The sequence below is a fragment of the Manacus candei genome, unplaced genomic scaffold, assembly GCF_025592945.1.
Source record: "Manacus candei isolate 608988 ecotype Guabito, Panama unplaced genomic scaffold, ASM2559294v1 h1tg000181l, whole genome shotgun sequence".
Taxonomy (NCBI): domain Eukaryota; kingdom Metazoa; phylum Chordata; class Aves; order Passeriformes; family Pipridae; genus Manacus; species Manacus candei.
Genome location: NW_026138229.1, coordinates 128,718 through 146,865, shown reverse-complemented (window position 1 = coordinate 146,865; position 18,148 = coordinate 128,718). Strand labels below are relative to the sequence as shown.

Sequence of the window (18,148 nt, the reverse complement as noted above, 5' to 3'; positions counted from 1 at the left end):
GCTTAAACTGTAGGAAAAACTCATTATATATATAGCCATTGTCATTCATTGTAAGAGAAAACACAGCTATTGAAAAATGTACCACTTCTATTTTAAAATTAAAATAGCTTCTAAAGATCTTTATCTGTCACCATCCTGTTTGCAATTATTAAAAAAAAATATCTCTGAGAAGGTAATTGAAAGAGAATATTAAGGAACTGACTCAGAAAGTTTATAAAAATGAATTTATAGTCCCCTCTATTTCCACAGCAAACTAGAATTTGAGATAACTGCTGTCAGTAATGGAAGTCAAATACTCTCTGCAATCCATGTTGCAAACCGAAACATCCACAGCTGTACCGTTCATGGAAAAAAAAAATCAGACAAAAAATAGCAAATAAATGAATGTTTGACTGTTCATGTCATGTAAGAATAATTGCAAGTCATAAAGTACTGTTTTTATGGTTGAAAGATTCCTTCTTTCTGTGTCCTAATGTGTTTCTATCCTCATTGCAGTAGTAGGCTTTTATGTGTCTTCTTTTTTTCCCCCAATATTAATCTGAAAATTCAATCTTAGAAGAATTTATCTTAGAAGATTTTGCCATTTTGGGAATTTAATTGTTTATATGTAGAATTATGAACCCTGCAGCCTCTCTGACTTCACACTCAGGATGTGTCTGCACATACATCTTAGGCTTTGGTTGAGCTAACTTGAGTAACGGACCTGGAATATCCAAATTATTAACTCTGTCCATGTTACTTAAACTTACTTAGTGAAAGAAAAGATTAATGCAGAAGGCCTTTATTTAGCAAGCAAAATTTTTCACAGAAATAATAAACGAAGAATGTAATTTTCTAAATATCTAATCTCACTAACTGTGACTTATCCTTGTAAACATAATACTTTCTCCTGCTGGAATGTAACTTTCTGGAAGTGATTAATCAATTGTATTGTTAAAAAAATGCAAGAGGCCTAAGTATAACTATTAAGGCCGCATTTGTAAGGCACATAGTCTAAAATCCAGCGAATTTCTGTTACCTTTGCTGTCCCCTATATTAATATTTTGTCCTCTCTATAAACTACATCAGAGAATATATGAAGAATAACGACTCAAGAATAAAACTTTTTCAGTGAAAGTAAAAGAGTGTAAAATTTCTTTAACCAGTTGTGTGGGCTTGATAGGCTCTTCTTTCTTATAATAATGAAATACATATAAAAAAAAATCAAATTTACTCTTTCCAGGCTGTAGTTTACTTGAATTTGTTCTATTTGTTATTTGAAGTTTTCTACCAATCTTCAATTTATGAAGATGTGTTTCCTTCACAGGCCTTTAATAACTGAAATAATTCAGTTGCTTTATTGTCTATGGGGGTCTTCTGTTGTTTTTCGTTGTTTATTTATTTATTTTTGTGATAAAAATAGTGAAAGAAAATTGTTCAGCTGTTTTCAAAAGAAGCTGACTAGTTTGTGAAAGAATTCATTGGGCTATCTAAATTCTCTCTGGAATTATCTGCCAACTTTAAACAAAAGACAAAATCAAAAAATATTTTTGCAACTAATATTTTTCAACAAATCACTAATATCACATGACCTTAAATACTCTTATTCAGTATAACAACCTGAGACTTAAAAAAACCCCAGACTATGAAAATTGCAAAGAAACTTTGGTGTGTACATCTACTACCTCAATTTATGTTTACAAAGACATTCACAGTGCTTTGAAAAGAGAAAAAAGCCCCCACAAACTAGCATTTTGAGGGATGTAAAGATCTATAAAAGAATTAAATTGAACATATTCCTGTGTTGAATGCCTTACTGAGTTAAATTAATGGGGACATTGAAACAATGTTGTATCTTGGGATTTAACTTTATTCATCTGAGCTGCATAGTAACCTTTTCTTAAAAAAAAATGAAAGGAAGGAAGAATGAGATAAATTCCTTTAGAAGACTTTGCTAGTGCCGATTTTATTCACAGTGTGGTCAGCTCCTTTGTAGCACCAGAAAAAAACCAAGCCAAAGTTGTTTAGCACTTTAGAAAAATAGACAGTTTCCAGGCATTTCAGATCCCTTCAGCCAGTTTTTTTAACTCATTTGCTGAACAGCCTGAAAAATGGCCTTTGTTTTCAACAGCAAAAATTATTTTAGATATTTCACCTTGAAAGTGTGAATTTTATTTGTTTCTTACAATAGATGATTTCTTGTGCCTTGATAACTCGAAGGGCTTTTTATTCATGTGATTTTTATTTTATTAACAAAAATATTGTTGTCATCTGACAGTCATCAAGAAGTGGAGTTCTTTTTTATGAGTACTAATTGAAGGGAGTGTCTAAGAACATATGTGGTGTACTTTAAATCCCTATCAAAGACAAGTTAGAAAATGTCGTGGTTTGAATCTTGTTTTCCCCGAGGCTAAATTAAGTGGTAGACCCCAAGGGGTGGAAACCCCTGGAAGTTTTGAAGTTCTGCCCAATGGGCGCTCCTGCAGAAATGTCAACGTATCATAAGCTCACCGGAAGAGAGGAGTTGTAGTTGTGTTGTTGTTGGAGAGATGGCCATGTTGTGAGCCACGAGGAAGGGGCTCCGAGCCCCTTGGGCCCTCTGGGCCCTCCCAGCCCCTGGCTGGGGACTGCGGGGACCTGGAACAGCATAAAGCTGGGCTAGGTGCCTGTAGTTATGCCGGGAGATGTTTTCTCCATGGGCGCAGAGCAGCAGCCGGCACTGACCAGAGAAACGGTGGCAGAGAGCCAGGGCAGATAACACCTGAACTGAAGGAGCAGCAGAAGCAACATGCAGCACCAGGGAAAGGACTCCTGGAAGGAGAGCCAGGAAAAAGAGAGCCAGCAGCCTGAGAGACAGAGTTCTGGGGGTAAGACTGTACCAGCCCCCCAAAACTCCTTTGAGATCCCTCTGAGAAGAGAGGGAGATGGACTCCTATTAAGGAGAAGAGTTTTAGACATGCAGCACTGGAGTGAGAGAGGGGTTGAGAAGCTCAGAGCGTCCCGGAGCTGGACCGGGACGGCCAGATGGAATGCGGGGGGAGTTGACCTTGGCTCCCCCACCTTGCACTGCTGCCACGGTGGCAGCCTGAAGGCAGGGCACAGAGGCCCTGCAAGGAGCTGAGTCTCCTGGAGATACCAGACAGTCACAGAGACCCCCCTGTGTCTTCGTGATATGACGTGGTGATACGACCTTGTCTGGGGTTACGAAGCCCACGGAAGACCCCTCGGTTGGAGGCGATGGGGCCGAGAGAGGCTTGAATACCTCCCTTGTGAGTGCTGGCAGAAAGCCAGCTATCAGCTGCTGCATGTGGAGAAGACAGACAGACTGCTGCCTCAGAAGATGCTGCTGCTTAAGGACTGGAAGGGATCTGTCCTTCTTTCCCTCCTGGACTTTTATTTGGAGGGGAGAAGAGATCTGGTCCACTGTAAATACTATATGTCATGGTAGAGATAGTTTGTGATCATGTGTATAATGTGATATGGTATTTATTTGTACAGTCATTGTAATATATTCCCTTTCCCCCACTTTGAGTCTGGTGTGTTTTGTCTGGAAAAACCCATCTCACATTAGGTTGAGATGTGGGAGGGGGAATGGAGTTAGGGGATTGGATTTTGGGGCTATCTCAAACCATGACAGAAAATCAAGGTATGCTCATCCATGAATATGACCTTGGTTTCCACCCTGAAGACGGATGAATTTAAACGGCCCCTTCATGGCACAGTTGCTGTGTAAATGGCATAATTAATTAATTTGGAATGGCTTAATTGAAGTGAGTGATCACAGACAAGGTCAGATCAGAGCTGCATTTTTGGCAATAATCTACAGTCCTGTGGTTGTGAAAGTATAAATTTTTTCTGACTGGCATCTTTTTTTTTTTGTTTTTAGGATGAATTTTCAAAGAACATAATTACAGAGATAACCTCTCACCCATCCTGACGGTATCCACTGGATCATCTTTTCTTTCTGCAGAGTGAGTAAATTTCACCAAGGGTGGAGGTCATTCAGCTACCCAAAACTACAGGGTGGTGGGTGGAAATATGAATTTGATCACCCAAACCTTGAGGGGAAAAATAAATCCATTTCCAGAGTGAAACTGAGGCATCATATGAATATGGGCCCAGCCTCAGGATCACAATATATTTTAGGAAGGAACTCTTCTTCAAGAATCCCAGCACTATGAATACCTAGAGATCCCATAGCTACATTTTGAAGTGTCCTTTTTATTTTACCCCAGTAACAGGATATTTCAGAAGGCTGAGGGCAAATAGTGTCCAGGACAGTAAGTTCTGGACCTCTCCAAACAAAACAAAGTCCAAGACACAAAAATGGTAGGTTAAACATTGTCCCATCAAATCTGGATTTGCCAGAATCTGTGTTAGATGGTACCTGAAATTATGGTTTTGGAGAGTAAATTTTAGAGATAGGTGCCTAAAGTTTCAAAGTTTGGTTGGGATATGGGTCTTTGCCTATAGAAACTTATAGATATTAAATATATTAACCATTATTCTCTTCTGAAAAAAACCCAGCCTCAAATAAAATCTCTTTTAGTTAGATCCATGATATTATACAGGTTTCCAATAAAATTCCAACACAGTTCACAGAAAGGTTTCTCTGAAGAAGGACAATACTATGATTTATACTCAATAGATTCACTTGACTGCTCTGAATGCTCTAAGGCAGTCCATTTATTTAAGTAACCTGATCCTTACTTTGTTTATAAGCTGATAATAAAATCCTAGCCTATGGTTGCTCCACAGTATTTGTTAGTATTGGCTATGTGTGCAACAAAATGCAGTCCTGTTTTCATATGTTGATTTATTCTACTCATTCCGTTGCAGATTAAACAGTAAGTAAAACAACTTGTGTGAAACAACATCATGCAGGTTCACCATGAAAGTTTGAATAGAAAGTGGTTTGGTATGTCTACAACAAAATGTATATAATAAACTGCCTCCTGTCCTGTTGACTTACGGGAAAGCAAAGCTCTGATTTAATTGCTGCGAGCAACAGGACAGAACTTGTCTTCATATTTTTCTGCTGCCAGGCAGAAAATGGCCAAAATTACACAGTGGGCTATACATGACATGAAACCACGTCTGGGATTTTTGATTGTTCACTGAATAAGGAGGGCAGATAAAAGATGTGTTCAGAAAACAGGTTATCTGGTGGAAGGGATGGAAGAGATTTCTTTGTGTACAAGCCTGGTCCACAGGCTGGGGCTTGTTTCACTCACCTGTACTGTCTGTGATATAGATTTGGACACAGAGTTAGTCATCAATATTCTCTTTGTAGTCAACAGAGAAAAATAAAGATTTTTATAACAGAATCTGACTTATTTTAAATTCCTACATAGTAGTAACAATTCTGTTTCAATATCAATACCAGAATCTAGTTAAGTAGATTTTAACATTTTATATTAGGTTAAAGGCCTGTGTTATCTGATCTCATTCTACATTTGAGAAATTATCAAATATTACCCCATTCCTTCTCTCCCAAGAATCATAATTTGTGACTGAGTGAAATAGAACATGCTTAAGGCTGTGTGACCAGTACAGCTTTCATCTTATAGACATAAGGTTGCATTATTGAAATTCAACACAGAATACTCTAAGTTTGAGGACTGATTGCAGGTGTATCAAATAGATAATTTGATTTCATGTTTTCCATATTTAAAAACAGTGATATAACCACTGACTGTATATATGATGTGAGGTGGGTGTTATGTCTATGACTGTTTTATGAGTTTAATTCTCCTTTTTTTTTTGTGTGTACCTCTAAAAACACCACCTTGATTTATTGTTTTAAATGAATAACAAACCAAAAATCAATCATTTGTATCACCCTAATGTCAAAAACAGAGAAAATGAAGAATTTACTATTCTGGATTCCCTAGGTTTGCTCCACTAGTAAAATGAATGTGTCTACACATCTTGTGTCCTTGACTTTGACATCAGTCTTGCAAACATCTTTTCTGCTTCTCTGCTCTGGAGACACACTGGGAGAGCTGGAGGTGTTTGGCCGGGAGAAGAGAAGGCTCCAGGAAGACCTGTATCCTTTCAGTACTTAAAGAGGGCCTACAGGAAAGAGGGACTCTATCAGAGAGTGTAGTTATAGGGAGAGGGGTAGCAGTTTTAAACTGACAGATGGGAGATTTATATTAGATATTAGGAAGAAATTTTTTACTGTGAGGGTGGTGAGACCCTGGCACAGGTTGTCCAGAGAAGCTGTGGCTGCCCCATCCTTGGAAGTGTTCAAGGCCAGGTTGGATGGGGTTTGGAGCAACCTGAGACTGTGGAAGGTCCCTTCCAATCCAAACCATTCTGTGATTCTCTGTACTCAGGAATAAAACCTGGAGGAAGGACAAAAGGGGGGCATTAAGAGTTGAAGTGTTTGCCTTCCCAAGTAGCCATTATACTTGCAAGCACAGTTTTGTGCTGTTAAAATGCCTTTTATCTCAAGCCATGAGTTTTCTTCCTTCCACCCTTTGAAGGTCTCCCCCTTCCCAGTGACGATGACTGGTAGGACTCAGATACTGGCCAGTGTTGAACCTCAACAGAGGCTCAGAGTCTTCTGCACCAGGACACTGTACGAATCCCTCAGTGCTCTTCGCAGAATAGTACGTACACTTATAATTCTTCAACCTTCAAAGGGTATCTGTGCACTCTCAGGGTAAAGAACATACTTACAGGTTTTTCTGGGTCAGTGTGAGGATGAGGATTAGCATAAAAATATCTAGTGTTTGCATGAATGAACCCTAATCTTAGTTTAGGATTTAATCTTCAGACTTTTCCCAATCAAAAACCAGGATTTTCTTACATGATTTAGTTAGGATTGAAAAAACTTTATTAAACCTGACAACAAGATTATTACATTTACTTTTAACCTAGTCCCCTTCCAAATGTTTCACAATTAAAATTTCCTGTTAAGCATTACTTTTAATTTTGCATTTTTCTTAGTAGCAAGTGGCCTTTTCTACAATTTTTATAAAAACATTTATTTGCTTCACTACCTGAAGATAGAACATACTGTTTTACATATTGTCCTTTATCATTTAACAAACTCTGTGTTGCCACACACTAATCATTATTTTCTCTGGCCTGTTGAATAAAATAAAATCTGGACACTGTGTTTCATTACATCAGAGAAGAAAAACCATCTTGATTTTGAGTCAAGCATTTACCAGTAGAAATTCAAATCAGTTCATCATCTACATCTCTATTTCACAAATCTTTTCAGGCTCATTTGGCAAATTCTTATTTTCTGACATAAACTATTTGAGTATTTTACAACATTAAGCTTTTCTTTTATGACGTATTTCAATTTGCAATATTTCCTATGCAGAACAAACTAGAAACACAGAATGAATGTGAGTAACATAAATTCTTTTATAAAAACACTAATATCTGAATGTTAGCAGTATGTAAATTCATGAAAGATAAATGTGGTGAAAGATGATACCTTACAGTAACCTAACAATCGTTAAAGAAAAAAATTAATTTGTAGTATACATCCTATTTGATGATATATTGATTCAATATAAAGACTATTGCAGCTGATAGAGCAAATATATACACTGTTAAAAGCACACACATTACATTTGATGGTTACCCAAAAATACAGACTGAGTATTATTTCTGTTATCATAGAATAGAACTCATTTAGCAGTTGATATGAAATTTGTTATGAGATTGTTAGAGATTTAGAATGTGTACAGAAGGAGACATAATGAAGTTAGGGAAAAAATAAATAAACCATTTGTAATTTATGCATCAAATTATAAAAAAACCAAACGTGCAAAAACAGAGGTTAAGCCTTGATGTCATTGGCCACCTTCCCTGCTTTCAACAAAAATTCTTAAAATGCAGTTCTATGGATTCCTTTATTATTTCATATTTACCTGTAGCAAAAGCTTAAGAGCAGTTAGACCTGAACATTTGCATTAATTCATTTAGGAGCAATTTGCTTAAATTTTTGTCTTACTAGTCAAATGACTTGGTTTAGAATTTATACCTTAGACTGGCAAATACACTATTATTTACCATCTTTTGTGGCACTGAAATTTAATGTTCTAAGTAATAGTATTTTAATAACCACCAGAACTTCGTGACTGCTGAACCTGGTTCTAGTGAGCCCACATCCAAACCATCTGGCCTGCAAGACAATACGTAATATAATACAGGGAAATATTTTTTTTAGTAGAATAAGAGGGTTGTGGGTCAGAGTTTGAACGGCTAGACCTCTAAGATACTAATATTTCTTTCCAGTGCTCTATTATTTGAATGCTGCTCACTCAAATAGCCTAAATATGATCCCCCTGACTGGTCAATGCAATATATCTTAGGAATTCACAGTTATGCACCATTTTGTAGGTACCTATAAAAACTATAGGTTAATTTCATAATTCTATAAATACATTCCAGCAAAACACCTTTAATATCTCATGGCACAACTACTTATTGGAAGGAGTGGCTGAGGGAAGACAGAAATATAATTTAGTAAGCTTTTATTGTACTTTTAATTATAGCATATTTTGTATTGGATGGGATCTTTAACAGTCATCTAGTCCAACTCCCTGCAATGAGCAGGGATGTCTTTAACTAAACCCGGTTGCTCAGAGCACTGTCCAACCTGGCCTTGAATATGTCCAGGGGTGGGGCATCCACCACCTCTCTGAGTAGCCTGTGGCAATGTTTCAACACCCTCATAAGATGCTTTTTCCTTATATCTAGTGAGAATCTGCCCTCTTTTAGCTTAAAATCATCACCCCTTTTCCTATTGCCACAGTCAGTACTAAAAGGTCTGTGCCCAACTCTCTTATAAGCCCTAAAATAAAGTCTCCCTTCAACCTTCTTGTCTCCAGAATAAAAAAAAAAACAGCTCCCTCAGCCTTTCCTTGTAGGATAAATGTTGTACCTCTCTGATAATTTTGTAGATCTCCTCCAGGCTGTGCCAACAGATCCATGTCTTTCCTGTACTGAGAATCCCAGAGCTGAACCCAGCACTCTAGGTACTCCAGGAAATCAGAGTTCCATAAAACTAGAATATTCTTTCATGCCAGAATTGTTATTTATAAAATTCTGTTTATTTTGGTGAAGCGGTAGATCACAGTATTCTTCAAAGATTAAAGGTAATTAGCAGCATGTAGTCTATAACAGTCACAACTGTTCTTTAATATAAATTGTTACCTATAGTTATATTGTAATTACTGCGTGTATTTTACAATAATGATTTTTGTTACACCTCTGACCACCAGGGTGTTTTTTAATATTGCCAAGTGCTTAGCTCCTTTTCCCTGCATCTGGTATAAATGTAGCTCTCTTTAAATCTGCTGCACAGTTATTATCCTGCCATTATAAATAACCCTACTCTATAATTTTAAAGACAAAAAGAATATTGATCTGAACGGAACATCCCTCTACAAGTAACAGCTCCCGTGAGTTTGAGACTGCACATTAGTTTCTGATCTGCCTCATCAAAATCAACTTTATTTAAAAAAAAAATGTTTGTAGCTACATCTGGGTTTTTTTAGATAGAGTTATGGCATGGTCAAACAGCAAAGTGAAATATATATACAAATAAAGATTTTTTAAATTTTTTTTCTGATTATTGTGGCTTTAGCAAACAAAGTGCAGAACTCTTCATTAGATGTAGCAGAAGGAATTAACTCCCTGCTTTTACTGGCAGTGATTTAATTCCTTGGTAATTTGAGGCAATCCTGGTGACACCAATTGTGTCCCTGAGTCCATAAAAAATGGTTTATTTAACTGGAGAAGGAGACTAAAGGTGTTGGTGTATCTTAATATGGAATGGCTAATGATAGGTGAAGTGGTTAGACTTTAGGTTACATAAATTTTTTTGCTGTTCCATCAGTCTATAATTTCAAAGTGTTTTGAAAATTTTTCTTTCAACGTATCATTTTAATTTAATGAGATTTTTCTGGAATTTATGCATGATTTTTTTCTGGAAGACTTCTGCAGACTGATCACAATTTTTTTTTAAAGTATATATTGTCCTACTATTAAGGAGATGCCAACTGTGGTATTTCTATTAATGTAGTAGTTTTTGATTTCAAATATTTTGAATGAGGTACTGTTCATTTAGTATTTAATGGAGGTTGCTGTGAAAAAATAAGGATATTTCTGATTGTCAGCCTTATTTACCCACCTGGATTAATAAAAATTTGCATAAAAGCACTAAGGAAAAATACCTCTGGCCATATTTTATGATAAATTTTATTTATTCACACACACTTCTTGGTCTTCAGAGTTGACAGCAGACGTATCTGCGCAGAGTGGTTGCTGCATATGGATCAGAAAGAAAAGTCTTTTTTTTCAGAGATGATATTAGTGTACGGACACGGGTTAGATATGTTTATTTACATTGTATTAGGTCTGACCTATATAGTACCACTAACACTGATTTCTGTGAACTTATATTGACTTCATCATTTGACTTATGCTAACAATAAGTTATATCTGGTGATCACTGACAGACTAATTTCCAGAAGACTTAACAATAAAAACCATGTGAGGGAAAATAACGGATCTGTGTGTGAACTCTCTGCTGGTTTCCCCAGAGCGGAGCTCGGCCGCACTGCCCCATGTGGCAGGGGGAGAAAAAGACCAAGCTTCCCTGGTGTGTTCCGTGGCAGAAAGACCTTTAATGTCAAACTCGCGCGGTTCATACGGGCTCGGTGAGGGCAGGAAGGAGGGCTGTGATTGGGTCGAGGTCCGGGGGGAGGGAGTGGCTTGGGAGCCACTGACCAATGGGAGATACGGGCTGATCGTGTTCCGGTGACCGACAAGGGTCTGGGGAGGGGCGGCGCAACAAGATCCACGATCGGGGGTGGGAAGGGGAGACCGCAGGGTTCTGAGGGGAGGGAGGGGGGGCACGTGGACCAGGGGAAGTACGTAACTCAGGGAAAAACCAGTACAGCAAAAACACAAGGAGTTGTTTTTTCTGCTTTGCTTGGTCCCAGGGAGCTGCCGCTGTAATGGGTCTGTTTCTAAAGCTGTTCTTTCCAGCTCTTGTAGTCCTGCCGTTCACCCACAGGAAAACTCTCCAATGTTTGCAGGAATTTTATAAAGTACTTAAGAGATTAAGCACATGATTTACCTACTACAAATTGTATGATTTACCTACTACAAATTTATTTTAAAATAAAAGTCCTAGCATATATTCAAATTTCATTTTTTTAATAAAATGTCACCTTTCCACAGAAGTTCTGCCTCTATCCTGCAGTTAGGTGCAGCTTTGTCCCACACCTTTCTAATGCCAATTTGAGTAACTTTTTGTCAAAGCATCAAAGAGGAAACAACCTGAGATATTCTATGATTCTGTGATTCTGTGATTAGTGAATTTGCTGTCTGTGGCTTTAGCGTTTCTAAATAGTGGGACTTTTCTTGTCTGTGAGGCAAAGTGGTTCATCTATTTTGAACTTTATAGATAAAAAGGAGTTAATAGTTCTCCAGTATTCAGAAAAAAATAATTTAGAAAGGTTTCCCATTGTTTACTGTGTACAATCTCATATCATGTCAAAATACTTACTTTCAGTGAGTCTGCAGGGTGGAATGGATTACCTCTTGTTATGGTACCTGTCACATAACTATGGACAGTTCTTTTCTAAAGATAATTTTAGATTAATTATCTTAACGAAATGGAGAGCATTACTGGAATTTGAAGATTTCTTTTCTGTCACTTCTGCAGTGCATTCCCTTTCTCCTCTTCAAAAAGATCACATCAATCATCTGTATGTTGCACAGGTGGGATGTGGTTCATACTTGGAGTTTTTAAGCCTCTTTTAAATGGTTGACTGCAGACTGCCTAGAGTTGTTAGATACTTTTCCCTCTGTTTCTTCCACGAAAGGTACTTTTAATTAAGTAGAGAGGACAGGTTTACTGGGCAAATTTCACAAGGAGAATTTGTGATGTGCTTTTGTTTGCTGGGTAATATTGCAATGATCCTTCAACTACCTCTGAGATTTAGCACATTTCCATGGGGTAAAAGCATATCAAGCAATGTTAGCTTCACTTTTAGAGGTAGTGCATTCTTAAAAAGATTAATTGGTTTAGACTTGTCTCTGCACTTGATACAGTGATATTGTGTCCTGGAGATAATTGCACACTTAATTCATGCTGACACTTGAACAAGAGTTGTGAATAAATGTTTCTTTTGTTGTTTAACTTGAAGAGATTCACCTGATGGAGAAGCTCCATGAACGTTCAGTCCTGTGCAAAAGACAGAAGAAGAGCCCTGAATTTACACAACAGACTGGTGCTAGAGTGCCCCAGTACAGAAATTTGGGATTGAAATCCCACCTCTAAGGAAACACAAGGCTATATTCTAGCAAGCACCCCTTTCTCTTGTGAAGGTGCTCCCATATTTTAGAGTAAATACATGTTAGTCAGGAAAATCCACAGTTCTCTCTTAAGCTGATATTTTTTCTTACTCATTGGGAAAATGGTATATTATGTACTAAAGGGACTGCACATGATCCTTCTGAGGGAAAAGGTACTTTTTTTTCTCTTAGAAGAGGGGAAATTGGATGTCCATCTCTAAAGGAAAGCTCAAAGGTGTTTATCTCTTGAGGTTATTTCCAAGTCCTCAAAAATGTCCCTAGTGCTTAAAAGTCACTTTTTGCCTCACTAGTAAAGTGACAGATTCCTTCTTCATTCACTCGTCCACTCTCAATCTTGCCATTATAATTGGACTAATTTTAGAAATGTGTGTCTTCAGTTAGAAGGTATATTACCTTGTCTCAGTAATATGTATTTCTTTGATGCTCAAATCTCGACTTATGAATTTAGGCAGGATTTCCAAATACATTTCTACGACTGCTTCCCCTTGGTCATGGAAAAAGCTTTGTGTTCCAGACCTTTGATTAAATAACTGCCTCCACGAGGCTTTGGAGATTCTTGAATATACAGGGTTCTTTGTGGATAATTGGACAAGTAATCATCAATTGCATTCTAGACAATGCAATGGAAATAGGCAATAGAGAGAGGTTGTAGAAGCGTAAAAAGGGGCATGGAAAAGCTGACTTTTGCATCTAATACAGTAGGGAGACTTGAAATGGGAAAATATGTTTTCTGAGTCAAGGAGATAATGCTGGATAACTCCTTTACGCTGGAACTTAGCCTTCCGGTGCTCTTATAAGATGCATGACTTTTATTTTTTTCACAAGGCATATTTACAAAAGCCATTTTTGTTCCAAAAAGTACTATTGAAATTATTCAGAACAGGGAAATGTCCAGAATAAATATCAGGTAATACTTTTATGAGAAAAAAAATGCTTTACTTACATGTATGTAAACTAGAAAATGAATTTGTCCTTATTACATAAGGCAAGTCAGATTGTATGTTTTCTTAACTGCCTAGTCAACTAGAGGTAAATTTTAATTTTTTTCTCCCTAAAACAGAGCCTGTATTACCTTCATATCTGCAAATAATTTACAAACAGTAGGACATCTCAAAGTTATTTGTGATATTTTTTTTCTGCCTTAAAAGAAGACAGATATTCTACCAAAATAAAAGATTCAGGGGCTAAGCTGAAGATCAAATAATGAATTTCATGTCAAAAAAGTACAGAAGAGAGGATAGAAAAATGAAATTCATTCACTGACAGCTAGACTGTGTGTGGCTGTTCATGTTATAGTTCAGTAAACACTCTGGTGGGATAAAATGTTTATTCTACTTGTGAACCTGGAATAAATTCCAGAAGATAAAGGACAGAAATGAACTAAATAGAATGTGCTAGATGCTCATGATTCAGATAATCTGAATATCTGATAATCAGAATACTGACAGTGAGGAGTTCACATCTTTTAAATCAAGATATAATACTTAAGGCAATTATTTGATATGAAAAGCAAAACCATAGGTAACTCTAAATGATATGTTTAATGAAGCCCCTTATATTTTTAAACTATTCTGCAGCAATTTTGAGCTCAATGCCACTCATTCAGAAGGAGCAAATAAATCAGATTCTATGGCTTGAAACCTTCCTCCCTCTTTGTACCAAAATCCAGTCTCAGGGCATTTAAATACTGCCCAAGGCAGGCCCAGGGCTTCATCCCAGATGTCCCCTCAGCAGCAAGAAAACAGCTTATGCAGCCCTGCCAGCATGATAGAAACTACTGTCCAACCTCTGGAATTCCTGTGGCACTTGCTGGCACCAACTGAAAAAATGTAGTCAAATATAATTCAGAAAAACTTGTAGTGAAAGGCTGGTAACAAGCCAAGATGCTCATCACACAGCTGGGGATATAGTCACACCTCCTCTGTAAGATAAAAACTCATTCTGAGAGCTCCAACAAGGGTGTCCATAATCCTTAGGGTAAGAATGAATGTTTGTACCAAGAAAAAAGCTTTTAGAAGTGATCCTTATTCAAGAAAAAGGTAATTTTCTGTGGCTGTTTGAATATAGCTACCTTATGGTCAGGTGGTGAAATTACTAATTTGCGAGTTATGATTCCCAGTGCTCATTATCAGGGCTCCAGGTGGACTTTTAGGCCAACCCAATGGCTTGTAAAAAGTCTTAAAAGAATGACATAGGATATAAGACTTTCTTCTACTCATGGTAAAATAGGCTTTTTTTTTTTTTTTTTTTTTTTTTAAGTAATTATAGCTTTAAGGTTCTTCTGTGATGCAGTGCTGGGAAGGGAAGGAGACTGCTTTCTTCCTCTGTTACCTTGTTTTCAAAAGAAGAAAAAGCAGGCTCATGGGGTAGCAGGAAGGACTGACAGGCTAATCTTCATTCCTTATTTATTTCCGGTGTGCAGTGCGCAAACAAAATGCTTCTCTGATGTTGCTGTGCAACACATATGGCTTTCTTGTAATGCAAAAACACCCAGTGTATTTTGACACATCCCTGGAAAGCCAAAAAGCAAAGATTGTTGCTAAATATATGATAATACAAAAGTGTTTGCAAATGTGGGTCCAGTAATAAATGATTTTTTTTTCCCCTGAATGTGTTTTCTTGCACCAAAGCTAAAAAGTAAATATTCTCTGAGGACCATTTAGGGAGGATATAAGATACTTCATACTTCCTCTTCATAGGCAGAAGAATAAACAACATTTCTTTCTTTCAGGGACATCTTGCCCGGGTGGAAGCCCTACCACCTGCCAGCAAGAGATGTGGGAATGATCAAGACAAAAGAAAAATTAATCAGTATCCAAATGCTGGAATGTTAGAATTCTCAGCAAAACAAATGCTTCTTGAGAACATCAGGTGGATGAATAAGGTGAGCTATTACTGGTATATTGTTTCCATGAGGCAGCATGACAGAAAGGTGCGATACAAACAACCAATTCAACATGGGGAGGTGATGGAGCAGCTTCCTGACATGGAAAACTCGCGTCTGCAGCCTCCTCTCTGCCCCATGAGCTTGGTAGGCAAGGTCAACCTCACCAAACATAAAACACAGGTATTCCTTCAGGTATGAAAAGTGCAGCAAAAATGCAGGAAGGACATATCTATAACTCCACACATTGCATGTGAAAAAATCATGGAAAGAGCTCTTGTAGGATTCACATTTAACAAAGACATAATAATAATACATCAGTTTTTCCCTCCTCCCAGTCTGTTACTGCCCTTTGTTGCTCAATTGGTAAAAACTGAGCATGTTTATCTTATGCATTTATTTAGTTTTATTTTTCAGAATGAGATAGGAGGGAATTCAAATGACAAGTGGTTTTTTTTCTTTTTTACTTTTATTACCTTGTCGTTGTTTACACTCCATACGAGTACAAACTGTTGGTTGTGCTGTTGCATTTCATAAATCAGACATCCTAAGGAAGCATTAATTGAAATATAATTCTGTCTTTAATAAATTCTCACGCACTTTTGAGTACCTCAAGAGTCTTTAAAAAATAAAAACAATTTAAAAAGTAATAAAAAGAAAAAAGAGGAATAAAAAAAACACAGGAAAAACAAAACCAAAAGGCAATCTGTCAGGTCAGAAGTACATTGCTGAAGTTGCATTATCCACTATGACAGCTCCTCCCCAGCAAAAATTTTACATTGTTATGATAATTCACTCTGCAAAACAAGCGTATGGGCACATACAACATCCTGTTTTGCCTTTTACCTTCTTGGAGTCAGACCCTGTTATCACAGGTGCATCTTCTGCCTGCCTCCTTCTTCTGTGCAAATGAACACTGGCACCATCCCCACCCTGGGACGTGCTCACAGCCTCTTCCCTGCAAATGTTGTGCAGTGCAAAGGACTTCCCTGCAACACATGGCAATTCCACAGTTCTCTGTGCCTGTAATTGTCCAAATGCACATTTTACAACCATCCTGCATTTAATTGCAGCTTAGTGTGCAATTAAACCACCTTCTGCCAGGTGCTGTCGCATCAGGACTATACTTCAGCAGCCAGAGCACAGGCAGATCAGCCAGATTTTGGGAGCTCTCTGGCTCCTTACACCCTGCACACAGTTATCATGGCAGTTAACAAATATCTGCTCTCATTGGCATTTTGCTCTTCACCATTAGAGGAGAGATCATGGACACATATGTACTGTGATAGGCCTTGAATAATTCATGAAACCTTCTCACACATGGCCTCCTCCATTCTCCCCACTGAGGGCAGTCTGCTCCATAACTGTCTGACAAACTCCTCTGCAGGAGCACTGCTGGATCTTCAGAAAATACTGGAAACTGCAGGAGGCAGAATTAGTCAGATTTCTAACCACCACTGTGTTCTGGCAGAACCTCCTTCATGGATGTGGCTGTGAAATGAAGAGTGAGGTGAGGTTTATTTCAGGGAAGTCGCTTATGCACCTCAGACCACGGATCAAGAAAGATCTCCTCTGTTGTTTCAGAATATGTTTGCAATTTCATTGCTCTCAGTCTGCATGCAGCAGATGTGCATTTCTTAATGAAACACACAGCAAGTGGATCAGACAGACAGGATGTGATACATTTGTTCCTGACACTGCCTCAGGCTGCCTGTTCAGTTTTCACCACCAGAGCTATAAGAGGTAGAACATCTGCCCAATATGGGAGCATTCCCTTGTCAGGAATACCACTGATGATTTGCCAAGCAGAAGTTGCATTGGGTTACAGGAGAGAACTTGTGCAACTGCACTTTGCAAAATAACTAAGATGACCACTCTGCTTAGGTAGATGTAAAATAGTCTTGTAGAGCCTATAGTTCTGGCCTAGACACTACTACATGGTTTCTTCTGTGCTGACTCTCTCTATAAAGTCTGAACTATCACTCTGTTCTAGAGGAATAAGGACCTATGCTCCAGTCCTTTGAGGCTTGAGTATAGTCCACATAGAATAGACAGGCTCCTGTATCTCAAATGCATTAGATACTTAAAAATAGCTGATAATATAACAATTAAAATGCCTGATTGCTAGAAATAAGTCCTAAAAGTCATTATAAACATTTCTGCCTTTAGAAACTTATGCTACTCTTATGATGATCAAATCTGGAAATCATAAAACTGAAATGCAGATACTGATTAATGTAGCAACAATTGGTTTATAAATCTAAGATTCTTTGGAAGGGAATAATATATCTTCATCACTATTCAAGGAGTAAAACATGAAGTCTCAAAATCTTGCCAGCAGTTGGTTGGGTGCTTCAATCTGTTGTCTGAGACGGAAGAAAGGCTGTCGATCTTTTTGGCATAGTTACAGTACAAAACAGTAAATCTGCACTGTTGATTTTGCCAATCTCAAAACAATCCGTATTTTAGTGATTATATGTTGCATTACATCTCTGCAAATTGTCTTCTCATCAGAAATATCTTCTTGTGGATTTGATTCAGAAAATATTTAAAGATCCACAGGTGTGCCTAAGTACTACCTTTTCATGAGTTTAAGAGGAGGTAGTGAAAACTGAAGAATAAATATTTGTTGAATTATTATTAAATACATGTAAAGATATCCAAATCAGGAGTATCTGAGACACCTGTTTCCTCTGCTGGGATCTGAATATAGCATTGTCTTCTAAGGTAAATGGAGCAGTGAGTGTTTCTCTCTATGGTTTTGGGGAGGATTTACAGTAAATGACAGTCAAGCACTAAAGCATCAAGAAAATCAAAGTTATTATTTGTAGTCCTGTCTTGCGAGGTGATGGAGCAGCCCAGAGAGTAGAAAAAGAGGAAAAGAGCCCTATGTAAAGAAAGATGTAGCTGAAAAGATGTAGCTAA

The 18,148-nt window shown here is 37.7% G+C and overlaps 2 long non-coding RNA genes across 2 annotated transcripts; both read left to right on the top strand.

The window, feature by feature from the left end:
• The first annotated feature begins 2,626 nt into the window (after window positions 1-2,626).
• On the top strand, window positions 2,627-5,970 carry LOC127463929 (uncharacterized). Its single transcript, XR_007901092.1, has 3 exons — window positions 2,627-2,846; window positions 3,866-3,950; window positions 5,874-5,970. It is a non-coding gene; the product is annotated as an uncharacterized LOC127463929 (long non-coding RNA).
• A 295-nt stretch (window positions 5,971-6,265) lies between these two features.
• Window positions 6,266-15,108, top strand: LOC127463928 (uncharacterized). Its single transcript, XR_007901091.1, has 3 exons — window positions 6,266-6,596; window positions 8,913-8,987; window positions 15,071-15,108. It is a non-coding gene; the product is annotated as an uncharacterized LOC127463928 (long non-coding RNA).
• The last annotated feature ends 3,040 nt before the right edge of the window (window positions 15,109-18,148 follow it).